This window comes from Bidens hawaiensis, unplaced genomic scaffold (genome assembly GCF_021521415.1).
Source record: "Bidens hawaiensis isolate Kalapana, Puna unplaced genomic scaffold, B.hawaiensis_p1.1 tig00027084_1, whole genome shotgun sequence".
NCBI classification, from domain to species: Eukaryota; Viridiplantae; Streptophyta; class Magnoliopsida; order Asterales; family Asteraceae; genus Bidens; species Bidens hawaiensis.
The window spans coordinates 32,104-50,915 of record NW_027494369.1 but is presented as its reverse complement, the minus strand read 5'-3'; the positions used below and the strand labels follow the sequence as shown (position 1 = coordinate 50,915).

General features: G+C 34.7%; 2 pseudogenes; both read right to left on the bottom strand.

Annotated features, from left to right (window-relative positions):
- Window positions 1-1,859: 1,859 nt before the first annotated feature.
- Window positions 1,860-3,280, bottom strand: LOC143574703 (putative F-box protein At4g22030 pseudogene; annotated as a pseudogene).
- An 11,672-nt stretch (window positions 3,281-14,952) lies between these two features.
- LOC143574702 (putative F-box protein At4g22030) lies at window positions 14,953-16,648 on the bottom strand (annotated as a pseudogene).
- Between the last annotated feature and the right edge of the window lie 2,164 nt (window positions 16,649-18,812).

Here is an 18,812-nt window from a genome sequence, read left to right as displayed (position 1 = left end):
GTTGATACAATATGTAACGAGAATTACAAAAATAAAGAGAAATCTTTTGTTCAAAGTAGCAACTTCTTTGCGACAATTTATTATCAATATAGTGACGAATTTTTTGTACAAAATGGCAACATAACCCATTAGAATCAAATACAAGTCATTACAAAAAAAAAATGATCCATCGAAACCTGTTATGGCTTATTCAAACAAAAATGGTCTATAAGACCCATTTCAACCTAACCCAACATAAGTTATTATACGTACACTCAAATATGACCGGTCACAACCACGCATTACTAATATAATCACTACATATGAATATGACCCGGTCATGCATGATCTTACCTGTTACAAACAAATATTATTAACCAAGACCCTCTATAACAAATTACAAAGAAACATCATTAAATATAAACCACTTCAATCGTTATGGCCTGTTCCAACTTACAAGACAAAAATAACCTATATATTAAAACCTGTTTCAAACAAATAACTAAATATTACTAAATATAAGACAATGCTTATAAACATGCATGCCCCGTTTATTCGCTACAACCAATTATTGCTAAATATAAGAAAATAAATAATTGTATGACCAAATTGTACTCGTTACATCTTGTCACTACTAGATATTATACAATATTAGACAATACATACAAATGTGACCCATTTATTCCCTATATTACTAGTATTGCCCATTATGAACCGTAACAAATCACATGCATGTATAACTAAGTTGACGTCAAATACCTTTAAAGAACATATTAGCCCCGTTACTCATTATAACCCGTAGACAAATACCCATTATGACCCATTATGCATTATGATCCATATCACTTCATATCGTTGCGATCCATTCCAAGCAAAAGAGAACATCTTAAAACCGCTTGTTAACCAAATATAATCCAACGTTTAATACAAATACCTTTAAACCCGAAAATATAACTTGCGTAATGAGATCTACTAGTGATTCTTAATTTCTTAAAAGCCCGTTCTTAATTTATCTTCCCCCATAGACACATATAGATGATCGTTCAATACATAACCAACTTCAGGTAAAAAACCATGAAAAAAACATAATGCAAATATCAATCATATTAATGTAAAACGCGCTCGAGAGCGTGCGCACGCGCTCACACACTATATTATAATGCGTATGAGGAAGACAAAATATCATTTCACATAAATTTAAGAGTAACTAATTTCAAGTGTTAAAACACATTATACAATTCTATAAATTCTATAACAATTATCTTTTTGTTTAAAGTTCAAGCATTACTTAATTTCTTTGTCTCATATTCATAAAGAAACGAAGTGGAATAGAGGTAATCCAATACAAGAATTAATAAATTGTTTAACTTAATTAGATATGTGATGCTTTTTTTTTCTTTTTTTGCAAGTAATTAAAGTTCAAGCATCATGATGGTTGATTATATATCAACCGCCATCATCCAGATTTTAGATACGTATATGTATATAAACATCGATGCTAACAATATTATATATACAAAAAGATTGTTACATGTAATTGGTTGTTTTACGCCATGAAAAAGCATGTAAATCCCTTCTAATAAAATAAGTCACTATAACCAAGTAGGAAAACATAAAACAAATAACGGTCAATGGTTTGTCCAATATGTTTTGGACCATTCTAACGAGATATCTCGTAGCAGATTCTGTATGGTAATTAACAAATTAACCCTGTGAATAACTATTCATGTAATATGAAATGTTGTATATTATTAAATTTGTTAGTAGTTAAATATTATCAATTTTAAGTAGGTGTAACATATACAATTATGATATAATACCAAGAAGGAAGAAAATGACAAATCTTGATAACGTTTTCAACCAATTTACAAGCTCATGATTTAGTTAATTATATATATACATCATGAGAAAAATAATCAAGATCGAGGTCAATAATTTCTAAACTATCATAATTAAATAATTAGAAAAGTTTGCTTCCAAACTCTTCAATGTTACTGCCCAATCTTGAAGATGAAGCTGCAATATCTCTTAGCTCAGACAGGCTTCTTCCAAGCTGCAATGCCACCTTCATCTCAAACACTTCACCATTCTCTCTACTGACCATATCTCTTTCCTTCAAGTTTGATTCTATGGATTCCACCATCATCTTAAAGAAACCAGCATTGCTTCTATACATTTCAAACACCATCCCTACTTGCCCACCATGTTGCACGGTATTTACGACGCTTGCCATCACACCCCCCATGACCCCAAGCATCATGGCCCAAGAATTATGAGGGGAAGATGCAAGAAAGGCTGAACCAATCGCTCCGAAGCCGGTTAACAGAGGGCCAGCTATGGCTAAGGCTTTGTTTAGTTTCAAGGCCTTGTCACATAACCTCAAGTAATCAGCTTTATCTTTAACTTCCAAAACCCTAAGTATCTCTCTCATCTCTTCTTCAAGCTCCACACTCCAACCATTATTATCATTTGCCCGTTTAGACACGGATGTCCTCCGTTTTTCGGGCCACCAAACCGCTGGTTCCACTTTGGCCGGAAACTTTTCGAGCATAACACCAAGTAGGGGAAGAGGGTAGGCTCTATCTAAAGCTAAAACTTTTTCCATAGCTTCATTAACATCGCTGAGAGTAGGATTTCCTATTACTATCTTTGTCTTGATTTCGTTTTCAAGTTGCTTGAGCAACCTTGCAGCATTTCTTTGTTCTTCAGCCAGTTGGGAAGGTTGAATCTTGTTCATGATGATCAACATCCCAGTGGCTGCCAAATACAAGAAACTTGATGAAAGCTTAAGGGCTTCCAAGGGTGCACCAGGTACACTAGTTATAGCAGATGCAATGCCAGCCATGGTTGCAGCCGAAAGAGTAATGGTGTTGATAGATGTTAGCAGAAGGCTGTTCCAGTTGTTCCTTTGCTCTCCAATGTTCTTATGCATCTCCACTCGATCCGAAACAGCCTCCAATATCGCGTAAAGTTTCTCCATTACTTCAGGATCAGGAGATACTCTAGGGTTGTTTTTGTTTTGTTTCTTGGGTGGAATTCTTGAAAATTCCATTTCTTCAATCAAACTTATGTTTGATTGGATCTTTGGAATAAGTGTACTTATACTAGTTGTTTGAATCTTTGGGAATTTGATAGAAGCCTTTGCCAAATTTTTTTGGGAAGAAGAAGATGATGGAGAAGAAATAGATGAAGAACACAAAAAAATAGAAGCCTGGTTAATGGCTGCCATGATTTATATCAATGTAAACTTGCAATCTTCTTGATATTGCCTATGAAAACCTAAAAGAATGCAAGAACAATGGTTAGGTGCTATTGTATGAAAGAGTTGGTTGATTTTTTTATTGGAAGAAGTTAGCATTGGTTGCCTATATATAGAAATGAGAAACAATACAGAATCAGTCAAACCTTTGAAGTTTGAATATGCAAAGATCAAAGCACTCGGTTTCTTGGGGGTATTATGGTCTTATTTTGACCTTCAACTATCAATATATTGGCAAATTGGCATGCACAAATATTTGAAATTGTCAGGTGACTGTTTGCGCAGTTTATGGTGAAAGCACAGTTTAAATAGTCTCAATAAGACAAAAAAAAATGTTATTTGTAACTAACATTTAGATAAAATTCATACGAATATCGAATTTATCTTTGAGCATTACATATGAAACTATTGTATAGGTAGCATTCGAAGTATTCATTTAAGTCAAAATTAATTTACATATTAACCACGATGCAAATATAATAGAAGACGGTGACTGAAATATAAATTTAATCAACACAATCGACCTATATAAATTTAACTAGAAACAAATAATAAAACTAACAATATCAAATAAAACCTAAATTATTTAAAAGTTGTATTATTATTACTATTATTGAAGTTCATATCCTTTTTTCACTTCTTCCGTATTCCCAGTGATTTACAAGCGATCGAGACGCTCATTCGAATTATTGATCACTATTCGAAAAGAGCTCGTCCTCGAGTTGTTGAAGTATATAAACTTAGTTGATTAGTGGTTTTGTTTCCCTAACTTTGCAATATCTTCGTCGTCACCAATTTGGTACCACATTTTTATTCATTATCAACTTGATAATTTTGTTGATCTTTCAATACCCTCCACCATAGGAAGACAAATAATGCTAGTAACTTGATTTTCGTTCTCTTCAGCATTTGTTTCCTTGATTTCTTGACTTTCTACCATGCGAACGTCTCTTGTGACATCAATCAGTATTTTGAGCTTCTTTACACTTGTTGTTAACCTCTATATCGTGATAACGCGTCAGCATCATGACGAGATGCACTGTTTCAACATTGTAATTATTATTAATTAATATAAGCATAACCCTATGATGTAAGAAGTAGGAATTTGGGACGATTTTTCTTCATTTTGACTAGATGTCTATGGATACGACTAGTGATGCTAACACGTAGATCTTTGTCTTACAATTGGATGCTAAATAGCACAAACCAACTTATTTTTGTGGACATCTCCACACCTACAATCATGTCATGTACTTTTGATTATGTAAAGTATGTTGGTTTTAGCAGGGAGATTCTCTACATCACAAACCATGAGCCCGACAATCTCCAAAGGATCGTGGTGGTTGAATTACTACAAAGCAACATCTATTAGGATAGTATTAACAAGCTTGATACCACCTGACTCCAAAAGAAAGTGATAAAATATGCTACACGTACGCTCTAGCAAACATTTAAATAAAATCCATATGAAAGAAATATTGTTATCAAAATATAGCCTATAAACAAAGATTCGTTTGTAATTATTAGAACAACTTTTTAAATGAAACAAAAGACTGTAACCGAATACTAGTTTCGGTCAAACATAACCAAAATGTAGACTTAACTAAAATAATTTTTTTTATAACTCAGACACTCATTTAATCAGATCTACTCCATGTTGGCATATTCTCCTGTGGGCTTGAATCTTCAACCTCTAAGGAAGAAACACCATTAAAAATACCATTATGCTATAATAATATTAAAGCTAGTTAAAGCCTGACAGTATAAAATAAAACCAAAATTATAGAAAACGTCTTACGAGTATTACTTTTTACTTTTTTAGAGTTATGCATCGTTTGTTTCACACTTATTTAGTATTCTTATTGGGTTCAGAAACTAGTCCCGTGTAAATTATTGATCCCTTATTGATTATTAAATCAAATAATGCATGTCTTCGACTATACATAAATCTTGACAAACACATGATACGTTTGACATATTCTTAGGCATTAAATATCACTATTGAAAGGGAAATACAGAGAATTCATTAGTCGTACCACTTGTTGCGATTAAAATATTCTTGGTAATTATTGATAATATGCATATATTATTGTGCATGTATACAGATACTTAGGCAATATTAATAACCATACTATTTTTAGTATATTTTATGTATTCACATTATATATATATACATACTAGTTTTAGAGCCCGTGTTACACATGGGATAATTCAAATTATAAAATTATATTTAAAACAGATAATTACATGGCGTATATGAAAAAAAAATATATTACATCTATGTTTGTATATATACAATGTGTTCATAAATTGATTTTATTTATATCACAAAATGGTTTTTTTAAATGAACTTAATAAAAAAAATATCCGTGCAAAATCGTACCCGATAATCTTCTTTCTGCTGAAAAATTCATTCTCTGTGTCATATATGTATAATTAAAAGAATTTTGGTTATGAACCAAAATTTAAGAAAAGTGACCAAAACATGAAAAACATATCTACATCTCATCCCCATCTGTCCCCATATTTCTACGGAAAAACAAACAAATCCTCACATTTGCTTCTAACTATTCTTTCCTCGTATCTTTTTTTTAATACTTTTTATTATTGGAGGTTAATGGATGAAAGAGGACAAAATAATATAACGAATTATAAAAAAATATTATTTAATTATATGAGGATAAATATGGGGAATGAGATGTAGAAACTTTTTAAATGGTGATAAATTTAAAAAGAAATATGATTTTTAATTAGATTATTAGGCTTGTTGATGGGGATGGATGTTGAATGTTCAAACTAACGTAAAATAAAATGTTAACTAATTCATATTATGATCTGAATTTGAAGTTTTAATAAAATATATGAAGAGTTAAATAAATAAAATATGTGAGACATTAAATTAATTAATAAATAAAAAATTGGAGAAAATATAAAAACAAAATAATAATAATAATAATAATAATAATAATAATAATAATGCCAATCCGAAATACGGTCTCACCACCTCCTCTAGTTTACTAGTTTATTAATCTGATCGCGGTTCAAATGGAGATGGTTTAACTACACTCAACTAACAAATGTAAGTCAATGAACATAAATAATTTTAGGTAAACAGAGAGACATACGCCAATATAACTAACCAAATGAGAGATGTGGTATTCATGCTTCCTCTTTTAGTTAGTGAAACAAATTTTTGTGTTATTTTTGAATTCACAAATTAAACGTTGGATCATTTTACATGCCTAATAAGATCGGTCTATGAACTTTAAAATTATTTGGTTCAGAATGATGAATTTTGGAGGAAGCTCATGTCTAATTTGACCAAAATGTACATCAACTTGGACCAAATTTTAATTCATATGAATGACATATTTGGCATGTAACTTGTGTTCTAATTAGGAACATCAAATGTTTCATCCAAATAAACAGACAAATATAACAAAACAAAAGTAAGTCAGAAAACAAAATCAAAGTAGAATAGATTTGACTTGCAACAATTAAGTCATGATGATCACTTTGCAGGTGATATTGAATTGTTGATGCCCTTTGAATAGGAATAATAAAGTTAATGAATAATTATACAACACAATAAAAAATAAAAATAAAAATTAGTTATTTTGGGCGTACAAATTAAACAAAAGAATAAACGTAGCGTAGGATAAGAGTTTTAGTATTCTTTTAAACTTAATTACAGTTTTGGTTCCTATGGTAAAACCTAAAATGCGGGATTTAACCCGGTGGTAGATTTTTCGCAGGTATGACCCTTGTGGTGGTTATTTTTTTTGCAATCGAAACCGGCCTTTAGTCTCAAAGTTAGTTTTCATACGAATAGACCATTATACCCTTGCAATTTACAACACTGTAGTCTTTTAACATATGCAATTTGAACCTCCTCCTCTTTTACCACCACTACCATCATCACATCACCACACGCCACCGCCACCATTATCACCTTGGAGCACTTTTATTAATAGATTAATGAAAGAATGCACATAAAAGAACCCCTGTCCGTTGAGCACTTAATTGAGAACAATCAAAATACATGATTTCATGCATTCAACGAATAACTTATAAGCAGACTAAAAACAATTAAAATACAGGCATCTATTTAAAAACCAACGAACGACGCGTAAGCAACAAATACTAAATGCAACGTACCGGTGGCTCGCAGAAGTTGTAGCTCGATCATATTACTTTACAGATGAAATTGATTCAATCAATCGAATACACAACGAAAAAAACCTAATAAATCAAAAACATAATTTCACAAATTAATTTAACTTGTTTAGTGAACAATAGCGGCACTCCTTCAACCACAACGTAAAACTAATCAATTGATGCAGGGAAAGAATCGATGCATTGAGATTTGAAATCGATTAAATCGAGATGAGAGGCGAGGTGAGTGGTCGTTGTATCCATGAATCACCATGTCTTTTCCCATCTATTCTTTCAACTAAAACCACATGAGGAAAAACCGAGTTTAGCCACGAATCACTGTGAATTCGGTTATAATTTAGGAATGTGAGCGTCACATAATCACGTTGACCACTAAAAGTTTTGAATCATATGACGTATGTTTCTCTTTAGCCTATAAGTTCAAACATTATGGTCGGAATCCCCCAGGAAAGGAATAATATCTTTTCTTTGATTCTTGAAATCTTTTTGCCAAGGTCCGACTCATAATGTTCCCCCCCTTCCAGTTACTACGAAAATTCTTCATATGTTTAAGCCTTAAAGAGAGAGGAGTAAAAATAAAATTTGTGGGAATTCTTAAGGAATTTCCAAAATAAATAACAAATCTAGGGTTTCGAAAATGAATTTGAAAATGAGGCATAGCCTCGGAATTGTGTGTGTGTGTGTGTCTATTGGTGCATATTATGTTTGACAACAACTTAATAGATATGAAATGTTTGTAATCGAATCTGTAATAGTTTATATTTATGTTTGTAATGGGATGGAGCGAACTTACTAAGGTTAGAAATTCAAAAGAAAAGAGTTGGAGTTGTATGATGTTTACCATCACATTTGAAACTTTTGAGCCTAATCGAAATCAATTGGTAACTCATACTTCACCAAAGGAGCAGGGGACTATGGGTGTGGTGTGACCACGGCTCAGATGAGGTCAGAGCTCTCGAAGAAAAATGTGCTAGCGCATGTACAGAAAACAGAGCATCTAGTACAACCTATGGAGGAGATGGTGGTGTGTAGTGTTGGTAACGGGCGGCGAATGGGAAAGGGAAGGGGGCTGTGGTTGTGGTGGTGGTGGAGGGTGTAAGGAGATGGTGAAGAAAGGGTGGGGATGGGTTATGTAATGCTTTATTATTATACTATGTTTAGGCGCGAAAAGACGACTTTGCCCTTGAATTCAACGGAGGTAACTGGCGTTAAGTAACGGCTGGTTCCGATTGCAAACAATCTAACCATCACATGGGTGATACCCGTGAAAAATCCACCACAGGGCCGATTCTCGCGTTTTAGGTTTTACCACTGGGACCAAAACTACAATTAAGTTTTCTTTTATGAACGATAGAACTACCTTATAAAATTGGAAAATTTTTTATAATTATACTGTGGTAAGATTCTTTGATAATCTTCTTGCAAGTATAAATTATGTGAAAATTCTTAAAATAGTCCATTATAAGAGAGAATCCTAATTTGATCCAAAATTAGGTAACATTCTAAAAATGTCCCTCCCAAAACTCACGAAGGCGACGCATTTGGCTTCGTGATGGTTTCCTTTACCCACTAACATTATGCCATCTATAGCATGTCTGACCCCCAGTGGAACTTCAATGGAAATTTGTCTGATCCATGAAATTTAGTACCAAAAACGTCTCCTTGAAAATCATCTCTTCCGTGATATTTCATCTCCTCCGTGAGTTTTACAAAAATATCAGAACTCATGCTTTTATGAATTTCATCTGACCAGACGCATTTCATGTGAGTTTTATCTTTGGAGATGATTTTCAATCAAATATTCTAGTTGTTCATGTCTTCATGATATACTTCATCATTTTGTTGAAGCATTATTAGGTGCATGAATACTTGTTACCGAATACTGAGTAAGAGACTAAGGTTTAGTTTGTAATCGATTTTGATTTAGTAACGAAGTTTTATGTTTCATCTTGATGTTTTTTCAGATTACATACCGTTGCTCATTACAGTTTGATGAAATAAAGATAACATAAGAGCAAAAGGTTATAAATAAACAATCTTTCCTTTTATTATATTTACTTTAACGAATGTAACACCAAAAGTATTGAATTATATATATATATATATATATATATATATATATATATATATATATTTTATTTTATAAAGATCGCCATCCAGTCAAAATTAGTCATTTGCAAGAAATAACGTTTTGTACTTCAAAAGGCCCAATATTGCCTACAAAATAAAAATCACATTAAATACGTCTGGTCAGATAAATTTCATAAAAGCATGGTTTCTGACATTTTTATAAAACTGAGGATAAGATGAAAACAAGATGAAACATCATGGAGAAGATTGTTTTCAAGGAGATGGTTTTAGTACTAAATTTCATGGGTTAGACAAATTTGCTTCGAATTTTCACGGGTGGGGTCGAGAAATGTTACATGTGGCATGATGTTAGTGGGTAAGGAAAACCATCGGCACGAGCCAAATGTGTCGCCTCCGTGAGTTTTGAAGGGACATTTTTGGAATGTTACCTAATTTTGAGTCAAATTGGGATTCTCTCTTTTCTAATAGACTATTTCAAGAATTTTCTCATAAATTATCCAATGTAGCGGAAGGACTACTGAAGGAGGTTAAAGGACATTTGCACTAAAGGAGGAGTTGGGTCTAAACTGACAAACCAAGAAGTAATGACACAATTAACAAGAAGGTGGTCAGCTAATTCATTATATCCACAACATGAAGAGTAAAGAGAAGAGGGTAACGTGATACCTCTTTTAGACAAAGAATCTTTTGTGGCAAATTTACCATTGAAGAGGTAGGTCCCAGCAGAGCCCAGTTGGACCCGCAAGACTCACCATTAAGAGGGACGTCTGCGCAGAAACCAACTGGATCCGCAGGACCCACCATGCTCAGAGACGTGACGTCCTTACGCGCAGTACGCAAGCTGTTCCCGCAGGAAAAGCCTCCCAATGGTGAAGTATTCCGCCTGTTCCCGCAGCTGCGGATACAAGCCATCAGGGAAGGCTACCTGCGCAGCAAAGCTACACGCACAAGGCACTTAACTCTTAATAATAATTCAGTAATGTCACCTGAAGAAGGAGTGAGCAAGCCGGGAACACTCCCGCACAAAGCCGGGAGAACTCCCGCCCAAATGAGCCAGTCCGTACGATACTGGAGGATCTTTTGTACTGTACCTGACGAGGTATGGACAAAAGATCTGACCAAGGATACGACAGCTCACTGACAACAGTATGACGAGCAGCACGCTCTTGTACTGTATGTCACTATTAGCCGCCGCCTACTCACCAACCTGTCGGAGGACGTGCATGGCTTGCAGTTGGTGGAACAGGAATAGTACACAGCCGGCCTGGTCACTATCAGCCGCTGCCTATCCACCAACCCCCAGCATGGCATGTGCGTAGCCCACAGTTGGCAGAACAGGAACACTATTCAGCCGGCTGTACCTTCTTGGAAACCTACCTTCGGCTATAAATACTCCAACACCTTGGAATGGTAGGATCATCTTGTATCTTATCTCATATCTCATATCTTGATATATTACCTGATATCTGCTCTAGTCATTCTCTTAATATACACTTATATTCAAGAGCAATCTAGTCTGATTCTCACGCCGGAGTGTGGTCACAAGGAGGTACCCCCCCTTCTCAGTGACGAGCTCACGGTGTCTGTTTTGCAGGTTATCAGAAGAACCATCTTTGCCGGATCTAACCCCTCGTGGGAAACATCTATTTAACCCCCAGATTATCCGTAATCTGCCCGGGGTCGATTAGTGTTTCTTCAACCATGAATCGCTCTCCAAACCAAAAAACTACTTTGATGTGAATTAGCTTATTCCAAGCAAAGATAACCACTTCTCGTGAGAGAACAAAGGAACATGTAACATCTAGGGCTGGCATATCGTGTATGTAACATCCGTATTTTGAGAATTAATAAATACCGGAAAGTTTTATTATTATCGGTGTGTCGTTAGTTTGGTTGTGTGCGTGTTTGTATTTGGATAAGATTGGAATGGAGGTGGATGGTGGATGGCTCCCTATATAAGGCCATCCCCATCCTTTCACCATTTCTTTACATAACACACACACACATTTTCTCTCTAGCATTTCGGATTCGGATCCAAGCAAAAGTAAGGAAGATTTTGGTGTTCAAGTGCCTTCGAATAGCAAGAACACGTCCAGATCCTCGTATTGTCCGGATCTGAACTCGAACCCGAAGCAAAGGTAGGTTTCGGTTTAAATGGTTAAATTTTATGGTTAGAATCAGCATGCAAACAGATATAATGGTAGATCGGGTTGTGAAATGTAAGAAAAATATAAACTTGGTAAGTTATAACCACTTGGGTGCACTTAAGGTAAAAAGGTGGCGTTTGTACTTTGAGAGGTGGGTTCAGGATCAGGTGCATGAGGCAAGAATGTGTCGAAAGTTGAGAAAGAGTAAAAATCAGGTCCTGAGGAAGAGCCACGAAGTAAAATGGCTTTAAAATGGTAAAACCAAAGAAAGGAAGGCATTTCGCTTCGCTCAGCCATGAGAAGCGAAACAGTCATTTCGCTTCGCTCAGCCATGAGAAGCGAAACAGGCATTTCGCTTCGCTCAGCCTTGAGAAGCGAAACAGGCATTTCGCTTCGCTCAGCCTTGAGAAGCGAAACAGGTTATGCGAAGCGAAATTCTATGCGAAATTCCACCCATGCGAAATTGTTTAAGTTGTTATTAAAATGTGACCCGATTAATTTTTCTGATGCGTTTTTGTTAAAGGACTGTTAATGAATATAAAATTTTTTATTAACCCCAGCCAGGGGCTCTGCCCCTTGGACCCTGCTAGGGGCTGCCGCCCCTAGACCCCGTTACTAGGGGCGCTGCCCCCGGACCCCTGTTAGTTGAGGGTCTCATTCACCTAGATGTAAGAAGTAGAAGTGATAGATAATTGATACCCGTGCCTTGTTATACAGTTAGCCGTGCACAGCTAAGGAAGGGCATTACACTTAACTCAGAGAGAAACAGGACCCAGGTGAGTTTCTAGCCACATTTCTGTGTTATGTTTTAGGGCTGTGTACATACTCAATGTGATTAGTTAATACACTTACCTTTAGTGGTAAGTGTATGACGTATGAATGTTATAAATATACCTAATTAGTGTAGAAAGAGTTAAACGTATGTGTGAAGAGGTATATGAGAACAGATATAGCTAATGAAAGAAAGGTACGTACGATATGTGTAGTGTATGAATGGTATGTATGATATATAGGCGAAGAATAAAGGGTTGTCTACCCTAATAATATAGGCGAAGAGTAATGGGTTGCATACCCTAATAATATAGGCGAAGAATGAAGGGTTGCATACCCTAATAATATATGCGAAGGTTATAGGGCGAAAGGCTCTTTAAAAGAGTAGAAAGGTTATGTATGTATAAAATAATGAAGGTAAGTAAAAATAGGAATGTATGGAAGTAAGAATGTAAAGAATGAGAATGTAATGTATGTTACCTGCTTAACTAGAACTCACTCAGCGTAGCTGACTTTTAGTATGCACGCAAGCAAATAGGTTGAGACAGCTGGCTTGAGGAGGGACACATGGCATGAGCTAAAGAAACTAGTATCTATGAAGAAGTGTTATGACTGTCTTATATTATGTCTATGATAGGATATTTTGTATGTTAAGACAAGATTCGATGTTTTGTAATGTAATGTATGAAGTTTTTAACTATTCCGTGAAAGTTTTAATTAACTCTGATTTTAGAACCGTGTTTATGAGTAAATCCAACGCCAAGGTAGGGTTTCCGGGATCGGGGCCTTACAGTGTATACCCGTACACGATAAGACACGAACACGAAATGTGTATACCTGTACACGACACGAAAACTTATCATGTATCTGTATTTCAAACACGAACACGAACCTGTTAATACATAGTATACACGATAATACACGATAAGAGCTGAAATCGATCCTACGACAGTCAAATTATTCGTATTAACCTAATTGGGAATGTCGTGACTCGTGGGAATGCGACGGCTGTGAAAAACTCAGAATGCTTTAGGAATTTAGGTTTTAGGATAACTTATAATTATATATATTTAATTATAAAAATCTAATAAGGTATTTAACATGTACTTAACAGGTAAACAAGTATTTTACCTGTTTAGACACGAAAATTAACAAGTAGATTCGTGTCTGCCTGTTTAGTACACGAAACCTGTTAAGGCCTTACCTGATACCTGTTAAAGTCGTGTATTCGTGTATTCGTGTATCCGGTATAAATTGCCAGCCCTTGTGATATCACGAATCACATGTCTCGAAATAGAGAAAGAAAATGATGTAGAAGATAAAACAGAAGAACCGATGTTTACTGAGAGCCATCTCATATCTTTATCCATAGAAACAATATTTTCCATCTAGCAAGTACAATTTACACTCTTATTTTGTGTAGTTGATATTAAGTTACGAATATGTTTGTAAGACCCTCAATTATCTTGATCAATATACAAGTATTCTTGATGTTACTAAATCATCACAATTACCTTTTCTTTTTAAAGGCACCTTCATTACTCATCTACTATTGAGTCTATTGTTACCCATCACCGCCCTATCACGCACATGGTGAGCATCAACGAGTCAATGATCAAAGGCAAATGATGATAAGTGTAGAAACCGATTCATATGATACACTAAATAAGATACTTTTATTGAAATTAAAATACATGAACACAGCTGTTCATTGCGTTCATAGCCCAGATCATGCATGCGTGTGTTTGCCGGTGCGAGTTAGGATACTTAGCACAATTAGTCACCAACCACTTGTGCTTCCTAGCTACTATGGAAATAATAAGGAAACCACTATAACGTTCTTCATCCCCTTTCCTATTTGAAAACAAACACTCACTCATTCAACTTTTCTTATTCTCGTTATTTTAGCATATTAATTTAATAGTTTTAAAAATCTAACTTTGAATATTTGATATTGCATTAATCTTCCCTCTATTTTGAACGAGGTTTGGTACGTTGCAAATCTATCGCATAGTAAAACACAAATTTAATAAGTAATAATACTTATGTTAACTGCTACATGTACATATAAATATTTACGTACAAAGTTAGTGAAATTACACTTTTACATTTAGTGAAAACTCTATTTAATTTTTCTTTTTTTCTCTATCTTTAAGTTAACTTGTTCAAAATAATAACACTTTAATAATCTATACATTTTTCTTTCAATTAATTACCCGTCAATCACCATGCATGATATATTTCTCCAATACATTTTTTGTTTACAACCCAAATAAGATTGACATCACTAGCGGGTTTAAGATGAGATTAGACCACAAGCCAACTCATTGAAGTCCTAATTAACTTCATTAATTGTATATATATATCACCTAGAATATAAAAACAAATTTGTAAATCATGTAAATTTCAAAACCGATTACACATATTGAAGAAGTTAAAACCAAATCTCACTACCAAACCCTATTTTGGGGTCTTTATATACATAAAGAATAAATTAATTAAAAAATAGATATTTGTTCAATATTAAATTTGAAAAAGCTAGAAAAGCTTGCTTCCAAACTCTTTAACATCTTTCCCTTGCCTTGAAGATAAATTTGCTACATCTCTTAGCTCAGACAGGCTTCGTCCAAGCTGCAATGCCACCTTCATCTCAAACACTTCACCATTCTCTCTACTGTCCATATCTCTTTCCTTCAAGTTTGATTCTATAGATTCCTCCATCATCTTAAAGAAACCAGCATTGCTTCTATACATTTCAAACACCATCCCTACTTGCCCACCATGTTGCACGGTATTTACAACGCTTGCCATCGCACCCCCCATGACCCCAAGCATCATGGCCCAAGAGTTATGAGGAGAAGATGCAAGGAAGGCGGAACCAATTGCTTCTAAGCCGGTTAGTAAAGGGCCAACTATGGCCAAAGCTTTGTTTAGTTTCAATGCCTTTCACCTAACCGCAAGTAATCAGCTTTATCTTTAATATCCAAAACCTTAATGATCTCTCTCATCTCTCCTTCGAGCTCCACGCTCCAACCATTATTATCATTTTCCCCTTTAGCCGCGGATGTCCTCCGTTTTTCAGGCCACAAAACCGCTGGTTCCACTTTGGCCGGAAACTTTTCGAGCATAACACCAAGTAGGGGAAGAGGGTAGGCTCTATCTAAAGCTAAAATTTTGTCCATAGCTTCATTAACATCAATGAGAGTAGGATTTCCTATTGCTATCTTTGTCTTGATTTCGCTTTTGAGTTGCTTGTCAAAAGACGGATATCAGAAACATCGATATTATTCTTTAATTTGAACCGATTACATACACAGTGGAAGATATCAATCAGAAGCAACAAGATCACCAATCCAATGATCTAATCTCTCTAAACCAATCTATCAAACTAATGATTCAATAACATCATGAACCTAACTCTAGATTACAGTTTGAGAAAGCCAAAAACAAGAAACTTGATAATATGTGAGTATGTAAGTGTTAGGTATGAAAACCTTATCACTCGTTTTTATATGGCCTTGGGAAAACAGAAGTTAATTTGTTCTAACTTCTTGTAACAACTTGAAAGGCCTTTCAACTTTTAACCTGCTCCAAGACTCTAGCCCAAAGTCCTCTATCCAGCCCATCAAAGCAAACCGAATATCCATAAAGTCTAGCAGCCCAAAAACTCCAACAATATGTCACCAACAAAACAAGATTTATAATACATCAAATAATCATTTAATATTATTGAATTGAAACAAATAAAATATTACCACTTAATATTTCAACATTGCTTGAGCAACCTTGCAGCGTTTCTTTGTTCTTCAGCCAGTTGGGAAGGTTGAATCTTGTTCATGATAATCAACATCCCAGTGGCTGCCAAATACAAGAAACTTGATGAAAGCTTAAGGGCTTCCAAGGGTGCACCAGGTACACTAGTTATAGCAGATGCAATGCCATCCATGGTTGCAGCCGAAAGAGTAATGGTCTTGATAGATGTTAGCAGAAGGTTGTTCCAGTTGTTCTTTTGATCTCCAATGTTCTTATGCATCTCCACTCGATCCGAAACTGCCTCCAATATCGCGTAAAGCTTCTCCATTACTTCAGGATCAGGAGACACTTTAGGGTTGTTGGGTGTGACTCTTGAAAATTTTTGCATTTCTTCTTCCATGCTTATGTTTGATGCAAGATTTGGGGTGAAGATACCCAGATTACTTGTGTTAATCTTTGGCAAATGGATAGAAGCCCTTGTAATGAATCTACGAGAAGACGAAGGTGATGAAGAAGTAGATGTGTTTGAACGTGATATGAGCTAGATTAGACATACTTTTTATATTAATAGCCTACACTTTGAAGCTGCTTTGAGTTAGTTTTTATTAATATTACTCCTATCTGATTCATATTCATATTTTAAGTGGGTTCAAAAGAAAACGAACTAACATAGAGTATTATCTTAAACTTTAAGACGAGTAGATCTTAAAAAGAAAATAACTATTTAGAGAAGATAAAATAATGAGAAATAATTTATTATTAAACGTGACTCAACAAATCCTAAGTTTAGCTAAATACGTTTATTTAATAATATGTTTCTATTATAACTAATAATTGAAATCATGTCACAGATTAATCAAAAAGGAAATTATTGGCTATTTTTGGAAATTACTCATGCGAAATTAATAAAAGAAAAGTGGGGCCTGACAAAATATCTATAGGAAGTTAAATAGAGATACGAGCTATGAGAATATATTTGGTTGGGCCGCCCACTCTTTGAAAGAAGATCATCACGAGCCCACTCAAAAGTCAAGTTGTAAGCCCATCTGGAAGAATTATGAAAGAAAAAAAGGTCGGCAGGTTTTCTAATATAAATTGGGAAGGTGGTCGGCTGATTGGAAGACGAAAAAAACAGGGATTCCTTTTGGGGTTCGACAGAAGAAAGAAAGAAAGCCTTTGGTCCGAGCAGTGAGCGTTTGGGTTTAACACCTACTCATTCAAGCATCATTATTTTTGGTTTGAATTTATTATTTTCGTCATGAATTTATTATTTAAACCAATTTATTTTCTTTTGTTCTTGAGTATGGTTGTTGGCTAAACCCTAGACCGCCTAGGCTTATGATGAACTTTTGTTGACGTTTGATCTTGGCTTGGGTTTTATTTATTGTTATGGTTTTATGAACTAGTAAAAGGTTTAATTATATTGAGTTGATGCGTATGTGTACTTGAGGTTGTTTAATTAAGTTTTATTATTCCATAATTGCCTTGATTATTGTTTGTCATTAAGATTGGTTACTATTAGGTCATTTACTTTGTGTCTTTGACTACTTTATGATTGATTTCGAATAAGATCTTAGGTATTTAATCAAATAAACCTAAATGTGCTATTAACCTAAATAGCTGTAAGGTGATAGGTTATTGGTTGGTCTTTGTTGATCAGAATTGCTAGATTTAGTTCTTCGTAAGGAGTCCGGCTAGGTTTGATTGGTTAACTTTGTCTATCGAGTCAATGGAATATATCAGACTGCCTTTGATTTCTGCGCTGTAAGGTAGAATTTCGTATAAAGAAACTAGTTTGTAATTGATTAGGTGACCGTAAGGAAACTTGATATTTAATACTGGTGAGTGTTAAACACTTATTAGAAACCCATAGGTGTCTTCTTGAGAAGGGTCAGGGGTCCTGTTCGGGTTTTCTTTTAAGCGTCTATTTTACGATCCCAGTTCCATAACTAAATATTTTCCCGGTTAATTGATAACTGAAACTTAGGGGATTTTAGCCTAGGTGGTTGCTTGTCATCATCTGAATTAAGTCTATGTTTAAGTCATCTTTAAGTCTTAGTGATTAATTTAATATTAGTTTAATATTAGTATTTTAGTAAACCCCCCCAATAATAATAAATAAATAGTCGTGTTTGTAGTTAAGTCTAATTTAGCTAGTTTACGTAATTTAAAGAGTCTCGTGGGTTCGATATCCGGACTTATTTAGCTGTACTAGAGTCGACCGGTTCACTTGCCGGTTAGTAGTTTTAGTTAAGTTAAGAGTCTAGAATTATTACTTAGTGTCTAGATTAGCGTTTATTTAGTTAATAAATTAATAACTACTTTTAGCACATCAGAACACATAAAGCTTATTGTGGGATAATATTTACCATTATTATGTGATAATATTTACCTTTAATGTTCCTTATTTCATGCCCCTAATCATGCCTAGAATCATGCTTCCATATTGTTTACATTTTTTCCTATTTAAGAATCCTTGTCTTGTAATTGATTGAATATGAAATAACATACCAAGATTTTATATGGTATCAGAGCGATTGTTCCTAACACGCTCAACCAAAATCCACAAACCCTAAAAATTGCCGATTAGCATGGCCAATGACAAAGAAGAAACCCAGAAAACAGTCAACAACCCA